The 19847-nt window shown below is 38.9% G+C and overlaps 1 protein-coding gene across 1 annotated transcript in view; it reads right to left on the bottom strand.

Moving 5' to 3' along the window:
• The window catches only part of ERC2 (ELKS/RAB6-interacting/CAST family member 2), a 908750-nt gene that overhangs the window by 300114 nt on the left and 588789 nt on the right, over positions 1 to 19847 (bottom strand).

The raw sequence follows: 19847 nt of genomic DNA, 5'->3' as shown, positions 1-19847 counted from the left end.
TTCTTACCAGATAAAGTTCCTCTACCTTCCTTCAACTAAATCTTTCTCAGTTGCCAGTTCAGTAAACATGCTATAGAATATAGAATAATGGATATAGCATGAATTATTTGCTCTATTATAAGCTATGGTTAAATATAATCATTTCTTAATGTTTTTTGCAAATGATTTTTGTCTCATTTAAAAATTTGTTGATTTTTTTACATGTCTAGCAATTAGAGAAATGAAAATCAAAACTACTCTGAGATTTCATCTCACTCCAGTCAGAATGGCAGTTATTAAGAATACAAGCACCCTTGTCTAGTATGACAAACATCAACTCAAAGTGGATCAAAGATTTAAGCATTAGAACAGAGACCCTGTGCCTAATAGAAGAAAAAATAAGCCCAAATCTGCACCATGTCAGCCTAGGATCTGACTTCCTTAACAAGACTCCTAAAGCACAAGAATTAAAATCAAGAATCAATAAATGAGATGGATTCAAATTTAAAAGCTTCTTCTCAGCAAAGGAAACAATTGATAATGTGAGGAGAGAGCCTACAGATTGGGAGAAAATCTTCATCACATGCACCTCCAATAAAGCATTAATCTCTAGGATATATAAAGAACTCAAAAAACTTAATACCAAAAAAAAAAACCCCAATCAATAAGTGAGCTAAGGAACTGAACAGACACTTCACAGAAGAAGAAATACAACTGATCAACAAATATATATATATATATATATAAAAGTGTTCAATATCTCTGGCAATTAGAGAAATGCAAATCAAAACTATTCTTAAGATTTCATCTCATTCCCATCAGAATGGCAATCATCAAGAATACAGGCAACAACAAATGTTGGTGAGGATGTGGTGAAAAGATACACTCATACATTGCTGGTGGGACTGCAAATTGGTGCAACCACTATGGAAAGGAGAATGGAGATTCCTTGGAAAGTTGGGAATGGAACCACCATTTAACCCAGCTATCCAACTCCTTGGTTTATAACCAAAGGACTTGAAATCAGCATACTACAGTGATGCATCCACATCAATGTTTATAGCAGCTCAACTCACAATAGCTAGACTATGCAATCAACCTAGGTGTCCCTCAATAGATGGATGGATGAAGAAAATGTTGTATATATACTCATATTACTCATCTTTAAAGAGGAGGAAAATTATGGCATTTGCCAGTAAATGGTTGGAGTTAGAGAATATCATGCTAAGCGAAATAAGTCAATCCCACAAAACCAAAGGCTGAATGTTTTCTCTAATATGCAGATGCTATTTCACAATAAGGTAGGGGGCACTAGGGAAGAATAGTGTTACTTTAGATTAGGTAGAGGGAAGTGATAGGAGGGAAGGGGAGGGTTGAGGAGACAGGAAAGATAGTAGAATGAAACAGACATTATTACTGTATGTATATATGTGACTACATGACCAGTATGATTCTGAAACATGTAAACTCAGAAAAATGAGAAATTATATCCCATCTATGTATGATATATCAAAGTGCATAAATGCATTCTACTATCATGTATAACTAATTAAAACAAATAAAAAATAAAATAAAAAGAATACAAGAAACAATAAGTGTTGGCAAGGACGTGGGGAAAAAGGCACACTCTTATATTGCTGGTGGGACTGCAAATTGGTGCAACTAATCTGTAAAGCAGTATGGAGATTCCTTAGAAAACTTTAAATGGAACCATCATTTGACCTAGCTATCCTACTCCTCAGATTATACCTGAAGGATTTAAAATCAGCATACTATAGTGGTGTAGCCATGTCAATGTTTACAGCAGCTCAATTCACGATAGCTCAACTATGGAATCAACCTAGGTGTCCTTCAATCCATTCATCAATGGATAAAGAAACTGTGGTATATATACACAATGGAATATTGGAATATTACTCAGCATTAAAAGATAATAAAACCATGGCATTGCAGATAAATGGATGTAGTTGGAGAATATCATGCTAATTGAAGTAAAGTCAATCCCCCAAACCAAAGGCTGAATGTTTTCTCTGATAAGTGGATGCTGATCCACAATGGGGAGGTGGGGCATGGGAGGAATAGAGGAACTTTAGATAGGGCAAAGGGGAAGGAGGGGAATGGAGGGAGCAGAGGGTAGGAAAGATGGTGGAATGAAATGGACATCATTACCCTAGGTACATGTATGAAGACATGAATGGTGTCACTCTACTTTGTGTACAACCAGAGAAATAAAAAATTGTGCTACATTTGTGTACTATGAATCAAAATGCATTCTTCTGTCATGTATAACAACTTAGAACAAATAAATAAATGTGTTGCATTTTTAAAATAAATCTGATGCTCCAATCAGGGAGAAAAAACCTTCAACTAATAAACAATTAAAACAAAACCTGGCAATGACCAAAATATGACAGCAGCTACCTTTTGCTGGGCATTTGCTATGATCCAGGTGCTATATACTAAATGCTTTCCATGTGTTACATCATTTAAATTTTTAAAAAATATATGGCAGGTTCTGTTATGGTTCCATTTAAAGAAAGAGACTTAAATAGAGATAGATTAAATAATTTGCTTAAAGCCACATAATTAGAAAGGGATGGAGCTGGGATTTGATTCTACAAAGAATTTGGCAATACACCACAAGGGAGCTAAAACTCGGAGGCAGCCACATGGAGTTGGGGGTCCGTCCTAGATCTAACTTCAGAATCCAAACTCCTAATTGCTTTATTGTATTGCATTCTTGTTGGAAACATCCTCCCAGGCATACAGTCAACCCAGACTGACCACATCTGTGCAAATGAAATGTGTATTTTCTGGCCTCCATATTCATCCTAGATGAGACCCACACTTATCCCTCCTCTGTTTACCTGCAACCACCACATGTTGCATGAATGAGTAAAGTAAATTAATTCAAGGTCACTACAAAATCTCTTCATGCTAAAAAAATGCAGGGAGAGGTTGGGGATGTAGCTCAGTGGTAGAATGCATGCCTAGCATGCACAAAGCCCCTGGTTGGATCTGTGGCACAAAAGGAAGGAAAGGAGGAAGGGAGGGAGGAAAAAGGAAAGGAGTGGGGGAAATTCAAGCTCAGAAGAACATTAAGTAACTTGCCGAAAGCCCCAACAGTGAGTAATGGTGAGATTGAAGTCAAACTCAGGTTGTCTAATTCCAGAGCTAAATGAGTTCAATTTCTCTCCTAAAATGATGTTCAAAATCTGACTGCCATAAAATTGCACCCTTTAAGACAACCACAAGAGGTTCAGAAATGTTGAAGGGTTGCAGATGAGCTGAGAAAAGCTTACAAAGGAATGTGGGTGTCCTGTTCCAGGGACACACAATGAATGCTGGGTTGGCCTTGTCTCTGAAGACAATGCATTCCAAGCTCCCAGTCCTATTGAAGAGTAGAGGGGCTCTGCTATTCAGCTGTCCAGCACCCCTGCTATCTCAAGGTTAACGAATTATTTTCCTTTATAATTCACCAGAGACTGATAACTATTATTTCCCTAACACATACTGACAAGTACTCTGGTTAAATATAGGTTGCTAGGAATTAGGGTGGAATTTTTTTTTTTTAGCTTGACTTTATCAAGGGTACCATAGACTCTTTTTGGGATTCTAGAAATGATTTCCATTACCTTAGGCAAATTATATCTAGACTGAGGGGAAAAAAAGAGGGAGGGAGAAGGGAAGGAAAGAGAGAAAGGAAGAAAGGAAGGAAAGGTTTCTGTTTTCCTAGATAAAGACCTCAATGCTGGTTGTCCTTGTGTCCTGGTTAGGAAGAGTGAGTGAGTGGAGGGTTCAGAGATGAGTTCTATGCAAGGAAGAAAACAAATAAAGATAAGGAGTGAGAGAGAGATGAAGGAGAGATCAGCATACACAAATAAAAATGTGATAAAAACAGTCTTAAAGTTTCAGAAACCACATAGGTAGAAATGTTCTCCCATCTCCATTATTCCCTTCTATAGCTACAGAAGCTTAGCTGGCCTATGGCACTCAGCTAAGGACCACACTTATCAGTCTACCTGTAGCTAGATGTGGTCATGTAGACTAAGTTCTGGGCACGCCATGAACACACTAGCAATATACACAGCTTTCACTACTCCCTTCTAGGAAGGGAATATGGCCTCCCCATCCCTTGCTTCTCTTCTGGGAGCTAAAGCACAGACTGGACAGAGGAAGAACTGCCTTGTGCTAAGGGTAGGAGAGCAGTAAGAGAGAGCCTGCATCCCATCACTGTCAAACCAGCAAGTCAGTCCTACATGGCCTATTCAGACTTTGATGTTAGGAAGAAATAAACTATCTTGTGGGAGCCACTGGATTTCAGTGTCTGTTGGTTACAGCAGCATAATTAAATTCCCAACTGATAGATCAGATTCTATAAGATTGATAATTAGGTTAACAATATTGAATTAGATGGATGGAACATGGAATTTTATTTCATTGTATCAAATTCTTTTGACACACCTTTCCCCATCCAACTTATGGTATAAGTTTAAGAAGAAATCATGATTTATTGTCATAGATTTCATATTTAGAAAGAGGTCTTCACATTGCGGAGCCAGTTTCATTTTCCCTTGCAGTTTCTTTTTGAAAGTTTGAAATATTTCACTTTAAATATAGATTGTTTGTGGGGATGACTTTCTGATGAAAAGCACAAAGTTCTTCCATTCCCTTAATCCCACTGCAAAACCATGTGGTCCCAAGTGCTTCATGTCAGACCTGTTGGCTCCTTCCTTTGCAAAGGCTCCAGTTGTTACACTAAAATCATACTGGATCATATTAGTTCTCCTCTCCCAATTTCCTTTTCTTAAAGCGTGGAGCCTCCTCATATCACAATGAAGTATTGTAAAAATATAGGGTAACAAATGTTTTCTTCTGGGCTTTGTAAACTGGAATGAGAGAAGGATTGTGCATTTACACCCAATTTACTTCAGACCCTATTACCTATAGAGTAACTTGTGAGTTCTCAGATAAAAGCAAATAATGGAAACCATGCCAAAGTAAATGAACAGTTTTTTATTCTTTTCAAATATTAAATACTGATATTTTTCTCAACAAAATATAAAAAAATGTATAGCAGTCAGGTTCACTTTCATGCAAAATGTGGGTATGCACTCCCTGCTACCACTTTGGAAAGGCTGAATGTATGTGTTTGATATATGCCTTTCTACTCCTGGGTGTACCAAGAGAAGTGTGTAAATGTTCATTAAAACACAACTAATAGGGGCTGGGGATGTGGCTCAAGCGGTAGCGCGCTCGCCTGGCATGCGTGCGGCCCGGGTTCGATCCTCAGCACCACATACAAACAAAGATGTTGTGTCCGCTGATAACTAAAAAATAAAAAATATTAAAATTCTCTCTCTCTCTCCCTCTCTTAAAAAAAAGAATCCATAACTCTATATCTTCCTTTAAAAAAAAAAAAACAACTAATAGAACATCAGAGCCACACTACTAAAAATATTCTCCAAAGATAAATAGTCCAAATTATCTATTGACAAAAACAATAAAAATCAACATGGCATACTTGGAGCAACCAGATACTCCAGAATAATGAGAATAAATTGACTACAAGTACACACAAACATATGGATAAATTTAACGAACATGTTGTGCAAAATAATTCAGAAAAAAAGACTGTATAACATATGATTCCACTAACAAAGTTCAAACAAGGCAAAATTAATTTACAGTGTTAGAAATCTTAATAGTGATACCTTTGAGGGAAATGAAGATTGGAAGGGGCAGACTTCTGAAGTGCTCAAGATATTCCAGTTATTGATCTGGGTGCTGGATTTTTTAGTTATATGTGTTCTCTTTTTGAAATTTGGCCATCTGAAATAATAATTATAATAACTTCTATACATGCTACAGGTCAATTTAAAAAAACTTTAAAGGAATACATATAATTGTTAAAATACTAAAATCAAAGAAAAAATATAAAAAGATTATTGCTACTATCATCTAAAATATAGACACTGAAAAATACTATAGATACTACTTTAAAATGGATGTCAGAATTTTAAAAAAAACACTATGAAGAATAGGCAGAAATGGAAAATCAAAAGTGCTTATGAAAATTTGCAATATTTGGGTTGCATGCTAACAATATAAAACTTCAGCACCATTTGTTGAAGAGGCTATCTTTTCTCTGATGTATGTTTTTGGTACCTTTGTCTAGTATGAGATAACTATATTTATGTGGGTTTGATTCTGTGTCTTCTATTCTGTACCATTGGTCTACTTATCTGTTTTGGTGCCAACACCATGCTGTTTCTGTTACTATAGCTTCGTAGTATAGTTTAAGGTCTGATATTGTGTATTCCTCTTCACTTTTCTTTCTAGCAGAATTGCTTTGGCTATTCTGGGTCTTTAATTTTTCTAAATGAATATCATGATTGATTTTTTATTTCCATAAGGAATGATGTTGGGATTTTAATTGAAATCACATTGAATCTGTATAGCGCTTTGGGTAGTATGGCCATTTTGACAATATTTATTTTGAGTACCCAAGAGCATGGAAGATCTTTCCATTTTCTAAGGTCTTCTTCAATTTCTTTCTTTAGTGGTCTGTAGTTTTCCCAAAGGACTTAAAATCTGCATACTATAGTAATGCAGCCATATCAATGTTCATAGCAACTCAATTCATAATAGCTAAACTGTGGAAGAAACCTAGATACCCTTTAATAAATGAATGGATAAAGAAACTGTGGTCTATATACACAGTGGAATATTACTCAGCATTAAAAGAAAATAAAATCATGGCATTTGCAGATAAATGGGTGGAGTTGGAGAATATCATGCTAAGTGAAGTAAGCCAATCCCCCAAAACCAAAGGCTGAATGTTTTCTCTGATAAGTAGATGCTGATCCAAAACGGGGAAGGGGGAGGCATGAGAAAAATGGAGGAACTTTGATTGGGCAAAGGGGCGGGAGGGTGGGGAGGGTGCAGGTGTCAGCAAAGATGGTGGAATGAGATGGACATTATTGTCCTGTGTACATATAAGACTGCACATAGGGTGCAATGCTACATCATGTACAATCAGAGAAATGAAAAGTTGTGCTGAAATTGTGTATGATAAATCAAAATGCAAATTAAGATAAATAAATAAATAAAAACTTAAAATACTTAAAAACCCCCAACTGGTTTGCTTACAGGTAGCATTTTCACTCTAAAACCTCACCATTTAAATTATTTAGAATCCCTTTTTTCTTTTTTTCTCCTTTTAAACTTTGTAATGGTGTTCATAGAAAGAGCATGCCATTACTTTTTCCCCCTCTAGATCACATATCACAGACTAGAACACTGGTTTATAAAGGCCTAGAACACTGAATTCAAGAAGCTCCTTTTATAAAGGGATGGAGGTAGCTAAGTTCACAGAAGCCCAGGTTAATTTTTCAATTTGATAGCTACCTGCACCAGAGATTGTACAAATAGAACAAAAAAGCTGATATTGTTGTTGCCTCTTCAGTCAGAAACAAATATCAGCTGACACCATGACTGTGGACAGAAAGGGGTGAGGAAAGTCTTAGGGAAAAGGCCATGCTCTGAATTGGAAATGACTTCTCCCCAGGATTGCAGTGAATACCATTCACAGTCATTCTCATCCCCCACCCCACCCCAACATTGGTTCTGATTTCAGGTTACATTTGAGGAATTTGTCAGGAGGTGAGATTTCAGAGAGATGGCAAACTCCCATTTCAAGACAGTCAAAACTCTTAATAATATCCTCTTTTATCCTGCCACTAGGAAGCTGAGCAGAAGAATTGTACAGTCCATTCAGTAAATGGCAGAGGGCAACAGGGCAGCTTCCAGACCCGCTGCTTCAAACATTTATGTGCCATTTGTGGAAACAGTAGTAGGTCCTTTGTTAGGCATAACTTAAAAACCAAAAACTAGGAAGAAAGGATTGGTAGATGTGAAAACATGAATAAACAAATGGCCAATACACACAGAAACTTACATGTTTTCATGTTTACAATGAAAGATATATTCTTTAATATATAAACTGATTGATCAAATGTCTCACGAGACAAAAGGGGCAAAAGGAAGAAATAGGCATTTCATACACAAACAAGTATAAATGGACTATACACCTGTAAATCTTTCTTCATTTACAAAATACACACACACACACACACACACACACACACACACAAGAATGAGGGGATCGTCCCTCCTTTGCACGTCATGTGTAGGAGCTTCCAAATCAAAGACTTAAAAAAATTATCTAAAGTCAATGTTGGCAAAAGTGTTTAGAAATATATACAAAGGCTATAAAATGTGTGATCTCTAGCAGAAAGACTGGAGACAAACTCAGCATATAACAGAGAATAGTTAAATAAATCATCATACCATAGATAAAGTGAAATGCTCCATGGCTATTAAAAATGATGAGGTAAATCTGTGCTCACTAACAAAGCACTGTTTCACCACTTTCACGCAAAATTATATATACCTAGAAATAAGGGGAGGAAGGATGAAGAAAAGAAGGGAGAAAGGGAAGAGGGAAGGAGAAAATAAATTTCAGCTATTAAAATGTTAACAACAACTGTCTCCATGAGGTAGTGGGGGTGTCTTCATTGCCTATATACTTCTGAATGATTGATGTTATGATAATAGAAATACTTTATTTTTACAACTACTAAAAAGGATATATTCACTTTGAAAAACAAAAACATAACCAAAAATAACAAAGCTAAGTAATTGAAAAATTTTGAGACGAACTTGGAGTTCATCTTTATGATATCATATTTAACTCTGGTTAAAAACCTCAAACCATCTTCTTTTCCTTCCTCTGCCTTTTCCCCCAAGACAATCTGTGTCCATCTTCTATTAATTTGACTTTCACTCAATACGTATTTTGTAAGTTTCCATTTTTTTTTTTTTTGGTGTTTGTCCTTCCCCTCTTTCCCAATCATTTTTCTCCACTAGATTCTGGGCCAAAATTCCTTACTGTGGCTTTCCAATTTGCTAGTGCAAATTTGCAGTTGCAGCCTTATCTCCCTATTCTGGACTCCTGATAATTGCTTGCTCCACTCCATACATTCATGGCATGTGTTTATATTTCTACACCATCCATCTAATTGTCTTCTAAGAAGCTCATGCCTGATCTACCCAATTATGGAAACGATACTTATTTTTCAAGATTCACATTCAATTGGATAGCCTCTGTGAAGCCCTTGCATAATCTCTAATCTGGAAAACCAAAACAGAATCAAAATGATTGGCTTTCTTGGTTAATATTGCATTCTTCTATGCATGCCTTTGTCTTCTATACAATATAGAGCTTTTCTACATGTAGACAACTTTTTTAAACATCTCTTTAATCCCCCAAGATGCCTAGTTCATGGATTTTCTCAATTTAGGTGCTTATAAAAGCTAAACACACACACACACACACACACACACACACACACACACACACACACACAGACACCCCTCCCCTGCTACCTGCCAGGCTCTGTGCAAGGTAAGTCTATGTTTGTCTGTTCTCAGAATATGGTGCTAGACACACTCACTTCCGTTTTCTACGTGTTTAAAACTGAGACTGGGAGAAAAAGTACATTACCAGAGATCATGCACCAATGGCAGATCTGAGATTACAGTGAGATTACAGGCCTGGAGTGTTGTCTTGAGTCCAGGGCCATCCTTCCCTTGGCTGACCTGTGCTTCTACAAAAACATATATGGAGCTAGACTGATCTGAACATGCAGAAAGTGCTGGCTCAAAAAAAAAAAAAATCCAGTTTCTTGACCGAGAAGGTGGTAATTGTATTCTCAGGTTATAAATGTGTTTCAGCTTGCTTTAAATCAGCTAAATTATCATCTATCCTTTGGGTCTCTTTTCTGTCCCTCTCAGTCTCCACTGCCCCTTGCCAAGAATGTTTGGGGATCAGTCTGGAGATAACATTCTCTTCACAGATTTAAAAATCTTTGTCTGAGAGCTCACTTTTCCTAAATTAAAACTCCCTTTATCCTCTCAAGTTCTGATAAAATTGTTGGTATCCATACCAGAAAGATGCCTTGTCCATTTTACTGCCAATCATTCCACTTCCATCTCATCAACTTTCCATGCCTCTCTTCTTCATTCTGTATATTCATAATTTCACATTTAGATCTTCTGCAGCGTGATGAGAGGGAAAAGGACTCCACTAAACAAGTCATTCACCATCAGCAGTGCTTCTAGCTATCTAAGATTCTAGCTAACTTCATCAAAGTCAAAAACTTTTGAAACTGCCCAAATCACAAAATAGCCAAGGCCCTGATCCTTATCTTAAAGACAACATCAATAATACTACCAATACTCAAGGGTATTAGTTTCCTACAGCTGCCAAAACAACTTACCATTTGGTGGTTTAAAATAACAGAAATCTATCCTCTCACAGTTCTGGAGGCCAGAAGTCCAAAAGCAAGGTCTCAGCAGATTTGGTTCCTTCTAGAGACTCTGAAGGAGAAACCATGGCCATCTCCTAGTTTCCAATGATGGTCAGCAATACTTGACATTCTTTGATTGTAGGTACATCACTCCAATCTCTGTCTCCATCTTCACATGAAATTCTCCCTTATGTCTCTATTTGTCTTCTCTTTTTCTGCCTCATAAGTACACCCATTAATGTGTTTAGGGTTCACCTTAATCCAGGATGATCTCACCTTAATATATCTTAATTGTATCTGTAAAGACCCTTATTTCAAATAAGGTCACATGCTGAGATTTCAAGTGGACATATCTTTTTGGGTCACTGTTCAACTCATCTGCCAACACTGATTAAAGGTTTATTATGTGCTAGGCATTATTACAAATAATGTCTACTAAGTCATTTTATGCTTACAACAACTGAAAAGAGTCATCACTCTTTAGACAGAGAAAGGTCTAGCAATTTTTCAAGAGTTCATTGGCAGGAAAAGACAGCTTATATTCCAGTCCAGATAATCTGATTTAGGAGCTCATCTTTTTCCATCAGGGTCAACTATCTCACATGCATTTATAGGAATCTAAGCATCCTAATTAAAAGCTAGTGCCACTCCTAAAGTCACATTGTTAATCTATACTGGACAATGGTGGAAAATACAAAACCCATCTGCCATCACAGCTTCCAACCACCTATGTCAGGCATCACTAATTGATCACAGAGTTCTTTCCTGTGGAGCCTAAGAAAATAATTATAATTGTTGTTCCAAATATGCATTAGCAGTCAGTTCGAAGGTGACACTCAGGATAAAACCTTCTTGTCATCCTGGCTTTAGAATTTTCTTTATAAAACAAAATGGAGGGAGCAGAAGGATGAGGCTTGGTCTTTTTCATCTCCTGTGGGAAGGTCAGCCCCTGCCCCATCTTTTGGCCTGCCTTTCTCTAGGACATGTATCTGCCTTCCAAGTCAGACAGACAGAGCAAGACTGGATCACATCAAACAGCATGGGGAGGCAGACAGAAGTCCAGGCTCAAAATCCAGACCCCAACAGACTTTGTTTGAAATTCAGAGACCGCCAAGGCTGCTGGCACATTCTTGGAAAAGCATGGGCCTTAGGAAGAAACCTTGCTTTGATGGTTGACAAAAAAGACTAGGTAATTTTTTTTTTTTAAGCCAGTGACAAGGACTGGTGGTGGGACTGGAACACACCTAGTAACAGGGCAGTGGGAGGTACTGGCCTCTAGCAGCCACTTCTGTGGCTTCCCAGAGTCCAGGCTTCATTCCCAGCATTCTCTGTGATCCACTGCTCCTCCATAAACTTACCTATAGATAATAGTATTTTCTACCTCTTTTGTTGTTGTTATTGTTGTAGATGTGGTGCTGAGAATCGAACCCAGTGCCTCACATGTGCTACGCAAGCACTCCACCACTGAGCCACAACTCCAGCCCTTACCTCTCTTTATAAGCAACTTTTAAATTTAAATACACACACACACACATACAAATTAGATGGAACAAATTGGAAAAAGACACACAATGCATTCCAAGGAGATAACAAATCTTTCTGGGTTGTGTTCACAGCGTCCAAACGTGAGGATCACCAGGGCTGTATTTAGATTGGGTCATGCTTTTACTATTTGAGGCATGTCAATAACTGGACGCCAGAACTTTGGTTTTAGATACTTGTTCCTCATCTTTCCCATCTAGAGGTATAAAAATAAGTTTCCCTGTGTATATATATTTTTCATTTTCCTACCCACCTAATTTTAAAATAATCCAGATAAACCATCTGCTTTCACTAAAGTGGACCACAACAAAACTGAATAATAAAATAATAAGAGCCCACTAGATGACACCACTGCATTGTCACTTCAATGTTGACTGTGGGAATCTGTCCTTAAGAGACGACATGACAGAAGAAAGAGCCCAGGGTCTCGGGCTCTTTGCAGAGAACATTCCCTTTAATGGCAGCCCACTTCAGGATTAACATTGTTATTACTAGAGGAATGTTTAGTCTTCACATAAGAATAAGTGATGGTAATTACACCGTGTGAGAAGATCACTTACTGAGAATTGCTTTTTCTATTTTACTCATACCAAAGACATAGATTCCCATATGTAATACAACTCCCCTAATTTATGGGTGAGAAAAGTAGGATGCAGAAAGATCATCTGAGCTTCTAAATGTCACACTAGCACTCAGTAACAGAATACAGTCTCCCAGGTCCTTCACACTTCACAACTTCGGTGGAGCCCCCAACCTGATCACCAGGTTGTTCACAGAGAAACAAAAAATTCTAACAACGACAAAAACATTGATTCCTTCCTGTTTTTGACTGAAGTCACCCAAGAAGACAAGGAATCACTCTGCATGGACACATGACTGAAATCTCAATATTTAATACATTTCATTCACAGTAATAAATTGGTGATAGTAAGAAATATATGTCAAAACCACTCAATAAGAATATGTCCTGAATTTTTCTCCAAAGTCCAGCCCCACTCCCCAAATGACTGGCATATTCATTAACCCTTGATAGGATTTCAAACCTAGCACAGTGATATTTGGACCAGATTATTCTTTGTTGTGGGGGACTGTTCAGTGTACTGTACGATGTTTAGGAGCATCCACAGCTTCTACCCACTAAATACTAGTAGCATCTCTCCTACTCCTCCTCATCCCTCTGTCTAACTATAATAGTCAATAATGTTTCTAGTTTGTTCTCCAGGGACACAACTAACCCTGCTTGTGAACCACTAATCTATGGTGACATATCACCCTCCAGGTCATTCCTGGGACACAAAAGCTTGATGAATCAACCAGTTGCTGATTCTAAGATGCACAGAGAAAATAATCAGAAAATATAAATGTGAATTGAATTAGATATGCTCTAATCTTATATCTGCTTATATCAACATCATGACCCTTAAAAACATTATGCTAAGTGAAATAAGCCAGTCACTAAAGGTCAAATATTATATAATCCCACATCTATGAGGTACTTAGAGTAGTCAGATTCATGGAAAGAAAATAGAACAGTGGTTGCCAGAAGCCCAGGAGGAGGAATAGGGAGATATTGTGTAATGGATACAGAGTTTCAGTTTGGGAAGATGAAAAGAGTTTAAGAGATGGGTGGTTGGTGATGGTAACACAGCAATGCGGATATGCTTATGTATTAGTCGCTTTCTGTTACTACTATGAAAAAACTGAGAAAATCAACTTAAAAAAATATATATATTTTTTTGGCTCATGGCTTTTGAGGTCTCAGTCCAAGGCCCATTGCTTGGGACTTGTGGTGAGGCAGCATAGCATGGTAGGCGCATGTGGTAGGGCAAAATTGCTCACTTCATGGCACAAGACAAAAGAAAGAGGGAGGAGGGGGCCAATGTCCCCCAATTGTCTTCAAAGGCATGGATGTGTCCAGCAGATCCTACCTCTTAAAGGTCCCATGATCTCCCAATAATGCCACCGTGGGGACCAAGCCTTCAAACACACAAGTTTTTGGGAAACATTCCACCACAGCAACTTCATATCACTGAAGTAAAGACTTAAAAATTCTTAAATTGGTAAATTTTATGCTCTGTATATTTAACCACCTTTTTTTAAACAAATCATTATGAGGCTTAGTCCACAAAGCACCAAGCACCTTTAAGAGATATGCTTTAAAACTCCCCTATTCTTGCACCTTGGGTACTGTTGTTGTTTTGGCTGTTGCTTTTGGTTTTTTCGATTGTTTCATTTTGATAATAAAGTCCTCAGCTAAGGACTGCAAAGATTAAGCAACTCCTCTTCTCCTCTTTTGGCTGAGAATGCCAGAAGCAGCAGCAGCAGCCCCAGGGCTCTAGAGCCTGCTGCAGAGCCATGCATGCCTGCTCCTGGGACACCAGCCCTCCAGAGGCCCCCTGATTTAAGAGCCTTCTTGTGTGAAACACATCAAGACCAGATCCCCTAAGGACCTGGCCTGTGGGCCACGTCAGCCCAGAGACCTTCCGATTGCCGGGATGCTCTTGACAAAAGACGGTCTGGCACTGAGCAGTGAGGCCATTATTTTCATTTAAACCATACATGTCATGTCCTGTTTGTGAGAAACACGTTAAACAACTCAGAAACACATTCACAATGGGCTCTGAAGTGGGATTCGCATTCCTATGGGCTGGCGTACTGTAAACTGTCAGGGGAGGCTGATGGGGAGGGTGGGATGGCTCATCCTCCCCACATCTCCTCCGACAATGGGGGCCTTCTTGTCCCTGCTTAAGTCTTACAGTTTTTGTGTACCTAAAAGCATGATTCCCCAAAAATGATTAGCCCACACGAACCATGGAAGCCCAGTGGTTTGAATTCCTTTAAGATTCTCTCATCAATTTTTATCTTTATTAAAACAAGAAGCTAAGGACATCCTCAAGAGGAAGACAAATGCCACCCTATTTCCACCTACATTGCAACAGATAGTCCACCCATAGTCACTAAAGGCATCTTTGAGACATAAACCTCCCCCAATAAAACCAAAATCTGTAATCATGATCCATCTCATCACAAGAGCATCTCAGATAGAAATGTACTTGCCTATAATATACTAGGTGAGAGACTCCTCATTCCTTGATGAAAGAAATGACAAATAAACATGGAGAAAATCATCCAACTGAAATTTGAACTTACTATTCTGCTCACTTGCCATAAATATAGTATTTATATGCAAACTTACAAAAATGTACCTTCTAATATATTAAAATTAGAACCCAAATCTAGGCTGTTGGCCAAGTGAAATAATAAACAGCATGATAACTATGTCTGCCTCTGCGCCATGACATTTCTTCTGGGTGGAAATATTTATCATTTAAACTATACATATTACTTCCCATGGATATTTTTTAAAAAACTAACTATTTTCTCCAAACACTTTAAGGCAGATTAACTATAAAGAAAACCAGAATCGAATAGAATAACAATATTATAGAACTCATGAAAATATTTATAAACATATGGTTTATGAAGACAAAGGTGGACCTAGGATATTTCCTAAAAGTCAAAATAATACTTGCTAGGATTTGTTAGAAATGCAAAAGCAAATGCTAGAATGCCTTATTTTCCTTTCTCTGGAACTAATGGTTTTCTTCTCAAAGTATAGGAAAGTTCTGTAGTAATTTAAATTTACTTTGGCTATATAAAAAGGTATTCCTGGCCTCTTTAATACAACTGGTGAATGATAACACACTGGGCTATCACCCCTCAGTCTATAACATCCTCTTATTTCCTCTCTGGCCTCTCTTCCAAAGGACAGATGGACATCACACCTCTGAGGAAGGTGAAGGCCAGGCTCTTCTTGACACTACTAAAAAGAATATTATCTCTGTTCTTATTAAAAACACAAGGCAATGTCTGCCACAGCCATATCTAAAACTGAGCTTGGGCCTACGGTTGGTTTAGATAGCCTCATTTTATGTCTTTGGACATGGGCTTGGCAGCAGGCTCTGTGGCAACTTTGTTTTGTTTTCCATATTAATAGCCTAACTGTAGCACTAGAAGAGGAAGAACAGTTTTCTGTTTGAGGGGATAAAGTCATTTTAGAAAGAATGATGGTGGTTTATGATATTGCAAATGTAATAAATGCCAATGAACTGCACACTTAAAAATGGTTAATATGACTATTTTTGCGTTATAGATATTTTGCCACAATTACAAAAATGATACAGGATGAGGTGGGGAGAGCAGAGAACAAAGAGCCTGTAACTTCATTAAGTTCAGGACTTCTGCTTCAGTGTCATTTATCCAAGAGATCTTTTCTGGCCTCATTAACTAGCATAGCACCTTCTCCGATGCTCTACTAACAACAAAGAAGAAAAATAAAACTAACAAATAACTTATAAGAGAACAGGTGAGTTAGGGACGTACCTACTTTGCTATTTCACTTCCGTCACATTTGAGAAAGGGTTGAAGAGGATGGCTGGGATTGTATTGTCCCTCTCACTGGGAGAGAAAGCAGCCAGGATGGAGAAAGTATATGTGGCAAGATGAGCCTTTTGGAGGAAGGTCCTTCCCTGACCAGGAAACACTGTGCTGTGAAAGATCACCAAGGGTGGACTCTCCTCTCTGAAGTGGTCAGGCAATCTCCCCCTATCCATGTGTTATACAGAACGAAGAGACATCCAACCAATGCAGCTCCAAAAATTCTCAACCTCTCCTTCCCCTGCTCCTCAAAGAGTTCATAACTTCAAAAAACAGAACCATGTTCCCATATTTTGGCATCTACCTTAATAATTTACAGAAGGAGCAGCCCTTTTTTTTTTTTTTTTTTTTTGCTGAAACTAACTTATATGCAGTGCATACAGACACATATAAGATAACTAAACTTCTGCTTTAAAAGGAAAACATACACTACTTAGAGCCAAAGAAATGTAAAGGTGGTAAAGTTTTATTCATATGAACTAATAAGAGTTGGTTTCTATTAAACACAGAGTTCTCATAATGTCATTCTTACTCTGGGCTATAACCCAGTTTATATATTACATGACTTTGGTACATGTAAGAAAGAATTTAAACTTACAATGCTGGCAGGAGAAATGGATTTATAAACGCTAAAATATAAGCTCTTATTCAACACACTTAAATGTAACATACTTAAAACACTACTGATAATAAGCTGCCATAAGGCAAATGTGTGATCTGATCAACTCTTTGAGCAAAAATATTAAAAGGAGGCTCCAATGCTGTAACAAAAGCACACTGCTGCTCCTAGTGACCCAGGAGATGGGTGCTGCAGCCCTGCAGACAGCATTCAAGCACAAGCGGTGAGTCCCATCTTAATGTACTCTGATTTTCAAAGAACGAACGAACTCTTTGATTCAAAACACAAGTCTCCTGATTGTGGCACAAACAAAAATACTCTGTACAACTAGGCTGATGGTACTGAAACTTCAATTCCTGGATAAACCTCTCTCACTACTCCCCTGCTGAGGTCTCAAAACTGCGAGCCTTTCCAGAAGGACTCTTTCTTCTGCCCCTGCCCAGCCCAAGCTCCTCTCCTGACTGCAACCCTGGAGCTGCAAAGAACTGGCCTGCTCTCTGGCAGCCCCGTGGCATCCTCAGTGTCTCCCCAGTTGGACGGGCCATTCTATCAGCTGGGCGTGGCCAGGCACTTCCAGCAAGCCCTCAAGCGTTAGCTACCCTTCCACAGCCGAGGCTTTCATGCTCCCTTCTTGTAGCTGCCCCTAGCCCAGATGGTGAGGCTTACAGCTCTTTGGAGACATGCTTCCTGGGTGGCTGAAGGGAGGCTGTGGGGCTTTTCAGCTGTGGTGCATGGTGCTTTGCTCCATGGAGAAAGTCTGCCTACAAAATCATCTCTTTTTTTAAAATTTTTTCCTCCTTTTCTTCCCTTTCATCCCACCTGCTCTGTTGCCCCCTTGAAATAAACTCTTTTAGAACACCTCCATTCCTTCCAGGCTTCAAACAGCAACGTGGCAAGAAGGGCAGGGGCTGCTAAAGCTCTATTCATGGTTGTCCGTGCCACTTGGGGCAATGGTGTAGAATGACCGTAAGTCTCTAGGTTCCCTACCACACCAGCGGGGCAGGCTGCTCTTAATAAATAACAAATGGGCCTTCATGATCCATCTCTCTGGAAGGGCTACCATTACACACTGTTTTGTTTTTCTTAGCATTATGGTAATGTATCATCTTGCTTGGCTACATGTCATCTTTGAGAAGAAGGTCACCAAAGGTATGTGTGCCCTTCCCCAGACTCCCCTCTCTCTACCTAATATCGCCCCTCCTTTAAAGGAAGATAGATATGGCAACTGAGGGCAAAGTGCTCACCATCCTCATTTGGACCTAAGGCAACAGAAAATCCAGGCCTCTGGCATGGTCCTTCTTATCGGTTATGCACATTCTCCACTTTGAAGACGGAAGATCTTCAGCACAGCTGGACGACAAGTTATAGGAGATACAGGGGATGGTACTGGGATTGTGAAATTCATTTGCTAGGAGGGGGTGAGGTGGGCCAGGGAATGCCTTTTGTCCCAAAGTTAAAAATCACTTCTCAATTCACAGGGTAGAACGGTCTTTTTTTTTTTTTTTCCCAAGCCTCCCACTATTCATCTTCATTTCACAGATATTTAAAGCATGTATTATGTTGCTATGGACAATTAGCCTTTTATCCAATTTTACTTGAGAGTTTAACTCTCCTACCCGAAGGTTTTAATTATACCCTCAGCCCCATACGTAGGCCTGGGTTCCTGCAGCTGGAAATCTGCCTCAGTGATGTTATAACCTTGTTAATGTAACAAAAGAGGAGTTTACTTAAAACTGGACTGACTATGGACTTAAGCCAAATTTACTTGAAAGAGGAAAGAGTCTGTCAAAAATCCTATAGTAAACACGGCAAAGCAGTTCTTTCATAGCCTTCCCTTAATTCATAGCGACAAGCAATTTACATGTAAGTGGATTCATATGCTTCACCAAGAGGCCGCCTCTCCAAGCTGGGGCTGCGCTCCCCCACACCCACCTCCCCTTTTTCTTTTCTTTCCTCCCTTTTAGTGTTTTTTTTTTCTTTTTGGGTATGTGGCGTAGGCCACTCTCCTTAGTGGAACAGCATAAATCCACAATGTTTTAATCGCCCCAAAGAGTAATTAGGGCCCTCTAAACATTTACCAAGCCAGTCGTTCTGAATAAAGGCAGCCAGAATTTCGACAAGCAACTCTCAGACCTGACTGTTGTCCTGTCAGAGATGTGCTTTACATTCTGGGGAAGGCTGCTTATAAAGTTCCAGAAACTCCCAGCTCTCTGGAGGTAACAGCCCTGAGCTGTAAGGGGGAGGTGCTAATCAAATACCAGAGCCTACAGTTTTTTTTTCTCTGTTGCCAAAATCCTGCAGGGCTTCTTACCTTCACTCTTAATTAGATTACCTTTTTTAGTCCACACACTAACAAAAAGCACACATTAGACTAAACAGCATTGACAACAAGGAAAGGGCTGAGGGACAGACTTCTGAGAAAACATTAAAGAAAAAATATCACTCTTAATATCACTGGATAGGGGGGGGGTGTGGGTAGCTTCAGCTTGCAAAGGGGGGAGGTGGAAATCCCTAGCATTTTACACACACACACACACACACACAATTAACTTCCCCCAAGTAGAAGGCCAGGCACGGATTTGCCTTAGTTTCATTATTTTCAACTGTACTCGTTGACAAAATCCATCCATAGCAAACAACTGGCTAGCACTCAAGTTTCTTTCATGCACATTGAAAGTTTAATTGGTTCTAACTAGATCAAAAGTTGTTTTTCCCCCTTTTGGCATGTATCTGTATCATTTCTGTGCTATTTGGAAGCTGCTTGACATCAAAGGCAGATCCATGGTTCTCGGGAAATCTCCATTCCTGAGAGGCGATTCCCCTCTACCTCTCTTCCTACACTGCTGGGTCTCATGGCCACCAGAGGAGCTGGTTGCACCCCCGGAAATGCACATGGC

Source organism: Spermophilus citellus (assembly GCF_964194105.1).
Source record: "Spermophilus citellus genome assembly, chromosome: 3".
NCBI classification, from domain to species: Eukaryota; Metazoa; Chordata; class Mammalia; order Rodentia; family Sciuridae; genus Spermophilus; species Spermophilus citellus.
Note: the sequence above shows the minus strand (reverse complement) of the source record. Positions and strands in the feature narration are given on the sequence as shown.